Consider the following 14,049-nt stretch of genomic DNA (forward strand, 5'->3'; position numbering starts at 1 on the left):
ATAGCAGCAGGTGAGAAGGTTTCTTCATAGTCCACCCCCACAACCTGGATATAACCCTTTGCTACTAACCGGGCTTTATAGGTCTGTAACTTCCCCGTATGGTCTCTTTTACACTTGTAGATCCACTTACGACCGATAGGACATACCTCATCAGGTTTATCTACAAGTTCCTAGACTGAACTAAAGTACATAGACTCTATTTCAAGGTCCATGGCTTTGATCCACTGATCTTGTGTCGGGCAACCCTAGATTTGGAAATGATCTATTTCAAGTATTTCAGTCCATCACATCCACTGATCTATTTCAAGGTCCATTGCTTGTTTATATGTTAATGGATCCTTTAAGCTATCATCAAGTATGTTGACTTCGGTTTCAGTTAAACCTATATAGCGGTCAGGCTGTCGTACAACCCTCCCATTAACTCAAGGCTTTCTCAACTCTTGAGTAGGATGTGATGGACTAGATGTCCTTGATCTATCTACAACTCTTGTTGATGAGCAAGGTTGATCAATAACTTTTGTTGATTCGTCTGTAGCATTATTTGAAATCTCTTTCATTACTAGTTTATTGCGGGATTTAGGATCTTGAATGTGGTCTTTCTCTAGGAATGTGGCATTTGTTGATACAATTACCTTATGATCCTAAGAATCATAAAATTAACCACCTCTTTTTCCTTTAGGGTAACCTACAAATAGGCATAATTTTGAACGGTGTTCAAATTTCTAAGGATTTTGCACCAACACGTGTGTCGGGCAACCCTAGATTTGGAAATGTTGTAAACTAGCTTTACGTCCTATCCATAACTCATAAGGTGTTTTTGAAACACTCTTAGAGGGAACGCTACTCAAAATGTAAGCTGCAGTCTCATAGGCAACCGAGCATAACTCATCATGGATCGAACCATGTCCAAAGAGGTATTGTTTCTCCGTTCTGTAGTCTCAGATACATCGTTCTGCTGAGGCATTCTCGGTGTAGAGAGTTGTGATTGAATCCCATGTTCTATCATATAGTCTTGGAATTTCAAGTCCAAATACTCCCCACCTCGATCTGATCGAAGTGTCTTAATAGATTTACCTAATTGGTTTTCAACCTCGGTCTTAAATTCCTTGAACTTTTCAAGAGCTTCAGACTTAAAATGAATTAGGTAAATGTAACTGTACCTTGAATAATCATTTATAAAGCTAATGAAATATTCATAACCTCCCCATGCTTTAACAGTCATCGGTCCACAGAGGTCCGAATGCACGAGCTCTAAGGTTTCTTTGGTTCGAAGACCTTTTCCAGAAAAAGATCTTTTTCTCATTTTTCCTTCAAGACATGACTCACATGGCGGTAAAGAGATATCTTCTAACTTGTTTAGAAGACCACTTTTAGCCACTCTCTTAATTCTGTTAAGATTAATGTGGCCAAGTCTCAAGTGCCAAAGATAGGTACTCTGAGAAATGCATTGCCTTTTTCTTTGAGTTTCATCTGTTTTAAACATTTTTGTGTTATATATAGCTTCAATTTTATATGATTTTAACTTATATAAGTTACTTTCTAGGTTCGCAAACCAGATTTGTATACCTCTTTTTGTAATGAACGCTTCATTAAGATAAAAATTTATTTTGTACAGATCTTCCAACAAATAGGAAATAGATATCAAATTTCTTTTACAAGAAGGTACATAAAGAACATTTTCTAAACACAGATATCTATTTCCAAAAGTTAACTTAACAACTCCCACTGCTTTAGCTGAGATGCGCTCCCCTGATCCAACCCGGAGAGTAATCTCATCTTTTTCAAGCTGCCTCCAAGAACTAATTTCCTGAGAAGAAAAACAAACATGATTAGTGGCCCTGAATCCAATATCCAAGTTCATTCTCCACTATACATGTTTCAATAACCAGTAAATCTAATTTACCTTGTCTTTCTTTTTAAGCTTTCTTCTCGGCTATATATTTAGGGCAATTTCTTTTCCAATGCCCATTTTCATTGCAGTGGAAACATTTTCCTTTGGCAACTTTCTTTTTGCCTTTCTGTGCAGCTGAAGCCTTCCCCTTCCCAGTTTCCTTCTTTTTCTTTTGAATACCTCTATTCTTGGAGAAAGAAGGGCCAAATTTACTCTCAGAAGTCGATTCTTTCTGGGGTTTCCTCTTTAAGGTGAAAGCAACATTTGGTTCTACCTTTGAACCTTTATTTTTCAATAAAGATTCGTAAATCTTGAGTTCGTTAAGAAGATTCGTCATGTTATACTCAATTTTATTCATCATTGCATTCGTTTTGAATTGAAAAAAGCTCTTCGGAAGAGACTGCATGATGAATCCAACTTTACTCTTCTCGTTCATGATGGCTCCATTCACTTTTGCAACATTAAAGTGACCCATCATGTTCAAAACATGTTCCCTTATGGAGGTTCCTTCCTTCATTCTGCAGTTGTAATCGAAATTAATTGTGTCATGCATGGTAGATGTGGACGGTTTTCCAAACAGGCCTGTAAAGAGTCCATGATCACTCTTGCAGTAGCTAACCTCTCATGTTTCTTAGACAGTACATCAGATATACTAGCTAAAATATAAACCCAAACCTTCTCATTAGCTTTGACCTATCTGTCATATGCATCTCGAACTGTTAGGTTTGCGTTGGGACTAGGGGATGGAGGACACTCCTCCATTAAAACGAATCGAAGATCATCTATTACTAGTACCATGTTAATATTCGATTTCCAAGTTCCATAATTATCGCCGTTAAGTTTTTCAGAAGCTAGCAGTTGTATAATGGATGTCGACATTGCTGAAAAAGTAAACAAATTATTAGAGAAATGATTTAACTCTTTTTAATCCAATTTATTTAGCAAAAATAATGTACCCATTCTCATTATTATTTTGCTACGATACTTCAGAGAGTCAGAATAGCCTCCACCGAAGGGCAATTGACTACTCCTTCACTGAGTCAAGACATTCTTGAGTAAATACTAATACCCGAATAACTCTTATCCTTATAGTACTTAGTTACAGTTTATTTGGTCACTAACACTTAGTAAGTCTTTGTATACCTGCCACTTTCAAAATATAGAGTTAGGAATCAAACAAGCAATCGAAGGAGAAACAATTGTTTGAAAATGGACCTAAGAAAGCCTATCCATTTCTCGAGTTCACGGTGTTTCAAATCCTATGTTACAACCCTCCGAAGGGATAGTCGTCGCTAAACGACTAGGAAAAGGTCGTATAAAGCCAATCAGTAGGCACAACATAGGAATCTCATGGTGTGATCTAATGGAAGAGACCGTAGGATGTGTTGACATACACACTTCACCCACTTACTATGAACTACTTCCTCTATTTACCTTGTTATTGACCCATGCAAACACTTTCCGAATGGAGCTTGCTGCTAATAGCAACTCGAAGCCAAGCATGGATCTCACGGTGTGAACTCTTGGGGACGTGAGAGCTAGAATTAATATATCTCATATACTATTAATCTCGACTGAAGTGTTTTATTTTATAAAAGATTGGGTATCTAATTGGTTATTAACCGACTAATATTTAACAACGTAAGTCTAGGTGATTTTTCCTAGTATAACTCTTATATTGGGATTAACCTATGATAGGTGATACACCAATTTTGTTACCTTATACCACTCATGCATGCTCATAAAACTAGAGTTATTGACTTAGACGCTAGTTTGATCTCCAAGTAGGAGGTGTTCCGTAAATCGTCAACTTAAGTACCCCCAACCTTAGACAAGATCTCCCCGGGTAAGTAAACAACTCTTGTTTTACAAGTAATCGACCTATTCTAACTCTTAAAAAGGCGATTGAATTGCATTTGTTAACCCTAGGTGAGCATGCATCTTATCTTTGTTGTAGATTTTAAAAGTCTAGGTTACTTTATAACAACTATAAAATAAATTATAACATTTATAACCCTAGAACATTCATCTATAACATGCTTCTTTAAACAAACATGCTTTAATATAACACATATATTAAAACCTAGCATGCATACTATACATTATAACACTTATAACATAGAACAAATGCATGCCACATGCTTATCCTATGGTGGGGTTTTTAAAAAAACTATATGGCATACTTTATGCACACATAATCAAACAATATTATACATCACATACATAATAAGTAAACAACCCTAAAGTGGACTGGTTTTGGCACTAAAAGCAAACAAACAATAAAATTATTACATAATTTAGCAAGCAGCTCCCTCGAACCAGCTTCAAACACTTTGAACCAACTCAAACCGGCCAAAAAACCACACGAACCGGCTTGGAAACACCAAAAACCAGGTTAAACTGGTCAAACCGGCTTAACCAGGTAAACTGGGCCGATCCAGACCATTTGGATCGGCTGGTCAACGTGTGCACACGAAGTCAACTCACAGGACACGTGGGTTGATGGGGCGTGAGCCAAATTGGGTCGACAAGGAAGCTGACACCCGCGGAGCTGCTAACGGACCCAGCTGGACGGGTCATGAGCGAATCAGATGTAGGGAGACAGCTGGTGCACACAGAGACTTCCACCAAGCCGGGTCGGATGGCCCTGTGGGTCGGGCCTTCAGTTCTGGATCGGGTCTGGGAGTAACTTCCGAGTCTGTGAGCTTTTCTTCACCAAAAAGAAGTTGTCCTCTTTCCCGAAATCAAACAATTACAGCCTAAAAATGACTCTAATGACTTTAACAAATTTACAGACCCTTTGCCACACATTAAAGCTCATATACATGTGAGCAATTACAAATTTCAACAAGAAATTAAATGAAAACTAATGCCAAAAATATATTCACTTTAGTCAACCAGACATTCATCACATGAATAACACCCACCAAAATGCAATAGAACGTTAAAAACGCATGCACAGCGAAAACGATCAAATCGACAACATTCGAATTTCATAAAAAATAAGAATAAGCATGCAAAGGGTTAGAGAATACAACCTTTGAAGACTCCACCGTAATCTTTCTCTCCTGAACTCGATCGAGACCACCAACGGTAAATCTCACTATTCTCCGGTTGAAGAACACGGGTGTGGGACCGTTATGTTAGTGGAAATAAGGGAATTTCACTATAGAAAGAAGAAGAGTAAAGAGAAAAGAGGTAAAAGATTTTAGGTCAAAAGTTGTGGAAGCACTAGTCTTGCAAAATTCAAAAACAAAGTCTTTTATAGAGAAAACACATGCAAAATCTCAATTTGCATGTCTTCCACCTCAAACTCCATTAGCATGTAATCTCTAGGTGTCAAGCTTGGGAAATGCCACTCTAAAGTCCACTTAGTTAATGGGAAAAGCCATGAATTGGATTTTTCCACTAAATAATTTTTTTAATAAAAAATGAAAAATAATTTTCAAATTTTAGAAAAATATTTAATTAAACAATTTCAATTAAATTAAATAAAAAAATAAATTTAATATCACATATTAAATTGTTTAAGACACCTAGCTTTGATTAATCACATTAATCACGTTTAAAAAAAAAATTGTCATGCTAATGATCAAGTATACTCTAAAAAATAATTAATTAATAAGTTATTATTTAATTGTAAATTATATCTCATATAAAATACAATTCTCCCTTAAGACCGAATTTGAACATTTCAAATTCTCACTTCACCTAGTTCTTCAATTTTTTCCGTATTAAGCTAGCAAGGAGACCCGTTGGACCTACAAATCATGGGCTCCAACGATCCGAGACTAACCGGTCAAACTCTTTAACCTAGTTAATCAACATTCATTAACTAGCAGGACTGTCCACTATAGCTTGTAGTTGCACTCCCCTCACTGTAGATATATTATGTGTCCATTTGATATAACCATCATCAATAAATTGATCCTTCACAGATTATTCGTAACCTCAGCTCGGTCAAATACCAAAATATCACTGAGTTACATCTTTTCTCCTTAAGTACCACTGTCCCTCTAATGAATAATTGATTTAGGATCATAATCACTAAATCCATTCTTTCTCAGGCCAACGAGAGGATGAGACTCCTTGTTCAAGACCCGGGATCAGCCATTAAGGGAACAACCTTTCTACTATCCCTAAAATGGGTAGGAGTGAATTCTATCTTGAAAATTCTATGTGCCCAGCCATCTACCCCGTTTTATCCCTAAAATGGGAGACATATTGCGCAGCGACGATGGGCTTATCCTCACCCATGCAAATCAAGGGACAATCGCGAATACACAGGAGTTCATAGACAGCTCAGGATTCAGATCAAGTTATCTAGGTCATCAAGAAGTGAAATTAATCAGTGTTGATAGTAAACGGTGTTAATACATAATAGTGATTATTTCGTGCTCGTGGTCTGTCTTACACAATCTCATCATGTAGAACACCCTCACTCACATGTAGATGAACAAACTGATCACATCGTTTATGACACTTTACAACATTTGTAACAATCATAAACCAGACTGTATTCTGTAGTATCTCCAGAAATTGGTACCCAACTTAATCCAAGTACTATAGACGGTTTAGGTTATTTTACTCGAACTTGATCAAGTTTATGTCTCCACATAAAGTCCAAGTATTCATAGAAATAGCCAAGGGTTCGTAGTTTATTGGATTTAGAGTTATTAAACAATCAATAACACATGTCTGAATAAACTTCATATATGTTTATTGTTTACAAAACTACGAGTTTTAGGACAGATAACCTAACAGTTTTAGGACATTGTTCCTTAGACAAATGAATTCCATGTCTAAAACGTAACATTCCTTTCTTAGAATTTTGCATTTTATATCTAGACAACATCTTGTCTATATAAGATGCCTGAGATAATGCTAAAGTTTTATTCTTGCAGTTCCAAACTATTTGGATCCCAATAACATACTATGCTTTTCCCAAATCTTTCATTTGGAATTGCGTAGCAAGCTATCTCTTGACGTCAACCATAAATTCTACTTCATTTCTTATGAGTAGAATATCATCAATATATAGTACCAAAAAAGTGACAATACTGTTACTATTAAGGACTTTCTTGTAAACACAAGGTTCGTCAACATTTTGTTCAAAGCCATAAGATTTGTTCGCAATGTCAAATCTTATATTCCAGGATCGAGATGCTTGTTTCAACCCATAAATGGATCGATTAAGTTTGCAAACTTTTTTCTTTTGACCCCGTTCTATAAACCCTGTTGGTTGAGATATATAGATACTATTCTCAAGATAGTCATTAAGAAAGGTTGTTTAGACATCCATTTGCTAGATTTCATAATCATAAAAGGTAGCTATGGACAAGAGTATTCTATAGACTTTACCATGGCAACCGGAGAGAATGTTTCTTCATAGTCTACCCCCTCTCTTTTGGGTAAATCCTTTTGCCACAAGCCTAGCCTTGTAGGTTTGTACCTTACTAGCTTGGTCTCATTTTCTATTGTAGATCCACTTGCAGCCTATGGGTTTTACCGCTTTTGGTTGATTTACAAGATCCCAGACTGAATTGAAGTACATTGACTCTATTTTAAGGTTCATGGCTTTAATCCATTGGTCTTTATCCACATTATCCATTACTTGTTTGACAGTTAATGGATCCTTTAGGCCATTATCTGGTATAATGACTTGAGCTTTAGTTAAACCTATGTACCAGTCAGGCTGTTGCACAACCTCCCACTACGCTGAGGCACTCTAAATTCTTGAGAAGAATATGAAGTACCAGTTTCATCAACAACTCTTGATGATGGACTTGCTCGATCAATAACTCTTGTTGATGCATTTGTCATTTCTCTATTTTCATCTATTACTAGCCTACTACGAGGTTGAGGATTTTTAATGTGGTCTTCCTTTAGGAAAGTTGCATTTGTCAATAAAAATATCTTATCTTCTTGAGGATCATAAAATAAACCACCTTTATCTCTTTAGGGTAATTTAAAAATTAGGCATACCTTTGAACGACATTCCAACTTCTTAGGATTTTTCACCAACACATGTGCTGGGCATCCCCAGATCCTGCAGTGATGTAAACTACCTTGACAACCTCCCCATAACTCGTAAGGTGTTTTAGAAACGCTTTTCGAGGGAACCATGTTAAAAATATATACTACAGTTTGAACTGCATAACCCCAAAAAGAACTTGATAATTGATCATCATAACTCATCATAGAACGAACCATGTCTAACAAGGTTCTATTTCTCCTTTATGCCACACCATTTTGTTGAGGTGTGTCAGGTGCTGTGAGTTGAGACTGAATTCCATGTTTTATCAAATAGTCCTGGAATTTTAAGTCCATGTATCCACCTCCTCGATTTGATTGAAGTGTTTTAAGCCTTTTACCTAATTGGTTCTCAACCCTAGCCTTATATTTCTTGAACTTTTCAAGTGTTTCAGACTTATGATGCACTAGGCAAATATGGCCATACCTTGAATAACCATCAATGAAGCCGATGAAATATTCATATCCTCCTCTAGCTTTGACATTCATTGGACCGCAAAGATCTGAATGTACCAGTTTTAAGAGTTATTTGGCTCTAAAACCTTTTTTAGAAAAAAGATCTTTTATTCATTTTACCTTCAAGACAAGATTCACATGGCGGTAATCAACTGTCTTCTAACTTATTTAGATGACCGTTCTTAACCAATCTCTCAATCCTGTTGAGATTGATGTGACCTCAAATGCAAAAGATAGACATTTGGAGAAGTTTTCCTTTTTCTTATTTTGAGTCCCAGCTGTTTTAAACATCTTTATTTTCAAAATGGCTTTTACCTCAGTTGGTTTTAACAAGTACAAGTTATTTTCTAGTTTTGCAGAACAAATTTTGATATCTTTCGAAGTAATGAATACTTCGTTATTTTAAAAAGAAACTTTGTAATTTTGTTCTAGTAAACATGAGCCAGATATTAAATTCCTTTTCATAGAAGGAATGGAATAAACATTTTCAAGTAAAATGTGCCTATCTTCTATAAATAACTTCATATCTTCCACTGCTTTAGTTGAAACAACCTTCCCCGTCCCTACCTTAAAGGTTACTTCGCCTTTAGTAAATTGTCTCCAGGAACTTGTTTCCTAAGAGAAAATACGAATATGATTACCAAAACCTGAATCTATTATCCAGGTCTTTTTATAGTTTTCCACTAAGCTTGTTTCGATGACAAGTAAATCGTATTTATTCTGTCGTTCGATTTTTGCATTTTCATCTATATAGTTCAAAACATTAGATGAGTTGGGAGATAGATGAATTCCTCTATTAAAACTTGTTTTGAATCATCATTTGCTATTAATTTTGATTTGCATGTTGAAATGTCATTACTGTTAACTAATGCGAAAGCGAGTATTCTAGAAGAATTCGACATGCTGAAATTTTAAACATATTCTTATCAGTGAATTGCAACTAAATCCAAATCAAAATTTAGCAAAAAGTAATAATTTACCCATAATAAATCTTGCAACTATACTAAAGAAAGTCAGAATAAGTGCTACCGAGGGGCAGTGAAATACTCCTTCGCTAAAGCAAGACATTCTTGACTAAATACTATTTCCAGAATAACTTTTATTCATATAGCCATTTATTTACCGTTTTCAGTAAGAAATTACTAATACTTAGTAATTCTATAAGTGTAACCCTTCATTTTTAGACTTTAGATGTCAGCCCTGACAATGCTACTAAATTGGAGAGTTAAAGTTGTGAATGTACCTAAGAAATCGTATCCATTTATGGAGTTTGAGTTGTTCTGAATACTATGTTACAACCCTCCGAGAGGATAGCTATCGTTAAACGACTAGCAAGGGTTGCCTAAAGCTAACCAGCAGGCGAAACATAGAAATCTCACGGTCTAAACCAATAGAAGAGACCATAGGACATGTTGACACATATCCTTCACCCACTTATTATGAATTACTTCCCTCATTCACCTTGATCTTGACCCATACAAATACTTTCCGAATGAAGCAGTCGAGGTATAATCGACACGAAGTGTTGCATGGATCTCACGGAGTGAACTTTCTAGGGACATGAGAGTTGAAATCAATATATCACATATTTGATTTTACAATGAACAACTACCCCTTATTCACCTTGATATTGACTAATGCAAGCACTTTTCGAATGGAGGTCACTCCCAGGATGATACAAAGTGTCGCATAAACCTCACGATGTGAACTCTTTAGAGATGCAAGAATTAAAATTAAAACATCATGTATTTGATTTTACTGTGAACAACTTCCCCCATTCACCTAGATCTGGATTCATGCAAACACTTTCCGAATGGAGCAGTCAAGGTATAATCAATACAAAGCGAAACATGAATCTCGATGTGAACTCTTAGGGATGCGAGAGCTAAAAATAACATATCGTATATGTTATTAATCTCCTACTGAAGAGTTCTAACAACATATCATATATGTTATTAAATTCCCACTGAAGCGTTCTAACAACATGTCATATATGTTATTAAACTCCCAGTGAAGTGTTCTATTTGATTGGGTATATTTATACTAGGTTTATTTCAGCTAATTAAACAACTCTAAGTCTATGTAATTTATCCAAGTATTACACTTATAAATGGATTTTAACCTACGATGTCTAGATGATAAATTGGTTTATTATCTCACACCGCTCACATACACTTGTAAAACCGGTTAACGCTCAATTATTTGGCCATAATGCCCAGGTAGGAGGTGTTCCATAAACCGTCAACTTAAAAACCTCTGGTTGAGTTTGTAACTGTGATTTGAAGATAACGACCTATTTTAACTATTAAAGCAAGTGTTTAACCTACGTGAGCATGCAACTTATTTTTTTATGGATTTTAATGTCTAATTTAATTTGATAACAACTTATAAAAATTAGACATGCTTTGCATCTATAACATTCAACAAAGGTATTCAACATTTAATATAACACTTATATTAAACAAAAGAAACGAGAAACATGCATACTATATATTATAACTCTTTATAACATATATCCAATGCATGTAACATGCTTTCTATGGTGGGATTTTAATTTACATGCCATACAATATGCACATACATGTTTTAATTTAAATATAACATACATCACATGTATAAATATTTAAACAACACTGATATGGTTCAACTTTGGCATCCTAAGCAAGCAATAATAACTAAATTATTGCAAAATAGGTAAAAAAAACTGCTTCAAAACTGTTATGAACCGCACAAACCGACTCGAACCGCTTGAACTGGACCTCCAGACCTTCAAAAGATGTTGAACCAATTGATGGAATGTATAATCATGTAACGAAAGCAATCAGAATCAGTAAGCACTCTAATTACATTTAATTTGAGTTATAAAAGTATGCAAAAACATATTTTACAGAAGAGGGTTTCAAAACCAACATACCTTTGAAGAATTCCTCCCATCCAAGCTGCTCTTCACGAAATTTCAGTTCCAAATCTATAGTGAACCACCAAGAGATCTTCTCTACTATTCTCAGCCTTGAATTTGAGTGATGGAACTCAAGATTGAAGTGAATTCTGAAGAGGAGATGGTGTATGTTTGAGAGAGGAAGAAAAATCTACAAAAATTCACAATTTCCATCAGCTAACCCCTCAATCTCTGAAATTTAGAGGTTGTATTCATCAAAGCCATGCAAAACCTTAAGAATTTGGTCAATGCCACCTCAAATTGAAGTTGCAAGTGGGCTAGGTGTTTGTTTTTGGTTAAACCACATTGAATTTTCCAAAATTGGAAAATTCCACTACCTAATTTCAATTAATTAAATTCAAATTCAAAAACTAATTTTTTGAATTTTGAATAAAATTGAAAATTAAATTTGATTTTCATTAATTTAATAAATTTAATAATTAAATAATAAGTTAATATCAAATATTAAATTAATCAAACACCTAATTTTAAACATGAATCCTATTCATGTAATTAATATTTGAATCAATATTTAAATATTATAAACTCTCAATTTTGTTTAATTTCGAAAAATTAAACGTTAATTATATCGAATATAATTATACAAACCCTAATTTGAAATTGAACAATCCAAATTCAAACCCTAATTTGCAATTTGAACACTTCAAATTGAAACCCAAAATTCAATTTAAACATTTCAAATTAAAATTCAATTTGAACACTCCAAATTAAAATGATTTCAAATTCATCCAATTCATTAATCTAAGGTGTTCATGTTTTATGAGCTAGTAGAGGGACCTTATGGACCTACAGATCATGAGCTCCAATGATTTGAGACTAATTAGCTAAATTGTAACCGAATTAATCAATATTCGTTAACTATCGAGTCAAACCACTATAGCTCAATAGTTGCACTCTCCTCACTGTAGATATATTTTTGTCCACTTGATTTAACCATAATTAGTAAGTTGACCCTTCAAAGGTTGTTCGTAATAACGGCTGGGTCAAATGTTGTTTTATGCCAGAAATTACATCTTGTTCCTTAAGTTCCACTAATCCTGTAGTGAACAATTGGTTTGTGATCTAATCATTAAACCGGATCCCTTTAAGGCCAATGAAAGGGAAGGACCCCTTGTTCAAGACCTGGATTCAACACTTAAAAGAATAACCTTCCTTTTGTTCCTAAATCAAGTAGGCGTGAATTCCATTTTGCACCCCTATGTCCCAGCTATTTACCCGATTATACCCTTGACATGAGAGTCTTATTGAGTCGGCACTGTTGAGCCAACTCTCACCTATTCAAATCTAAGGATAATCCCAAATAAACAGGAGTTCATAGTTAGCTCAGGATTAAGATTGAGTTACCTAGGTCATCTAAGCAAAATAGTAGTCTTAAATAGTAAACAACGTTATAAAGTAAGAGCAACTTCTTTCTTGGTCCAATCTTATGCAAACTTATTGCATAGGACGTCCCCACTCCTCATGTCATTACATGAACGAATCGGGATAACTTCGTTTGTAGCACCTTACAACAAATTGTAACAACTACAGAGTGGGCCACATCCAATAGTGTTACCAGAATAGACATCCAACCTTATTTGTATACTATAGACCGTTTTGGCTATTTACTCAAACTTGATCCATTTTTATGTCTACACATAAAGTTCAAGTATTCATATAATAGCCATGGATCTTAGCTTATTGGATTTAGTCTTTATAAGTGCAATTTACAAATTCAATAACAGCTTTATTGAATAAATGTTGAGTAACATCTTTATGGATAATAGAAAATGTTTAACTTAGGACATAAAACCCTATATATATATATATATATATATGTATATATATGATGTGATATACCTCATCATATATTATATATTAAAGTATATGTTATATGAAATATAACACATAATGTGTAGTTTTTATATTGTATCAAATACAATATAACCTATAGTTTTTAATTCTCTCATTCATTTGTGGTATTTAGTATAAATTATATTTATACTAAATTTAGTTATATGAATCCAATTCACATAATTAATATTTGAATCATATTCCAATATTTAAATCCTCTAAAAATAAACTTTATATTATAATATATCAAATACATTATATTAATTATATCACGTATAATTAATTTAAGTTAATTATATCATATATAATTAATTTCCTCCATTAATTTGAACAATTCAAATTAATCCAAAAATTAATTCTCAATAATCCCAATTGAACTATAGAGAGGACTTTATGGACCTGTAGATTGAAGCTCCAATCGTACTTGAATAATCAATTGAACTCCTTTAATTAAATTACTCAACATTCATTAACTGTCGGTCACTCCATTAAAGATCGACAACTGCACTCTAAGTACTACAGATATATTTTTGTGTCCATTGGATATAACCAATCAACAGTGTGATGACCCTTCACAAATTTATCATAAGTACAATTTTTACTATTTTGCCCCTATAGTTACATGTAACTCCTTAAGTACCACTGACTCTAATGAATAATAAGTCATAGTCCAACTATGACCAAACTCTTTTTGGGCAAAGAGAGGGTGTGGGGCCACATTCTTCAAGCCCCAAAATCAGTCCTTAAGGGAACAATTTATCTACTTACCTTGACATTAAGGAAGAAGTGAATTCGTCTTGTGTAGTTATGTTCCCATCTCTTCAATTAGATGAATCCCCAAAATGGTAGGCTTATTGAGTCGACGATCTGGCCACTC

The sequence above is a fragment of the Benincasa hispida genome, chromosome 4 (genome assembly GCF_009727055.1).
Source record: "Benincasa hispida cultivar B227 chromosome 4, ASM972705v1, whole genome shotgun sequence".
Lineage (NCBI taxonomy): Eukaryota > Viridiplantae > Streptophyta > Magnoliopsida > Cucurbitales > Cucurbitaceae > Benincasa > Benincasa hispida.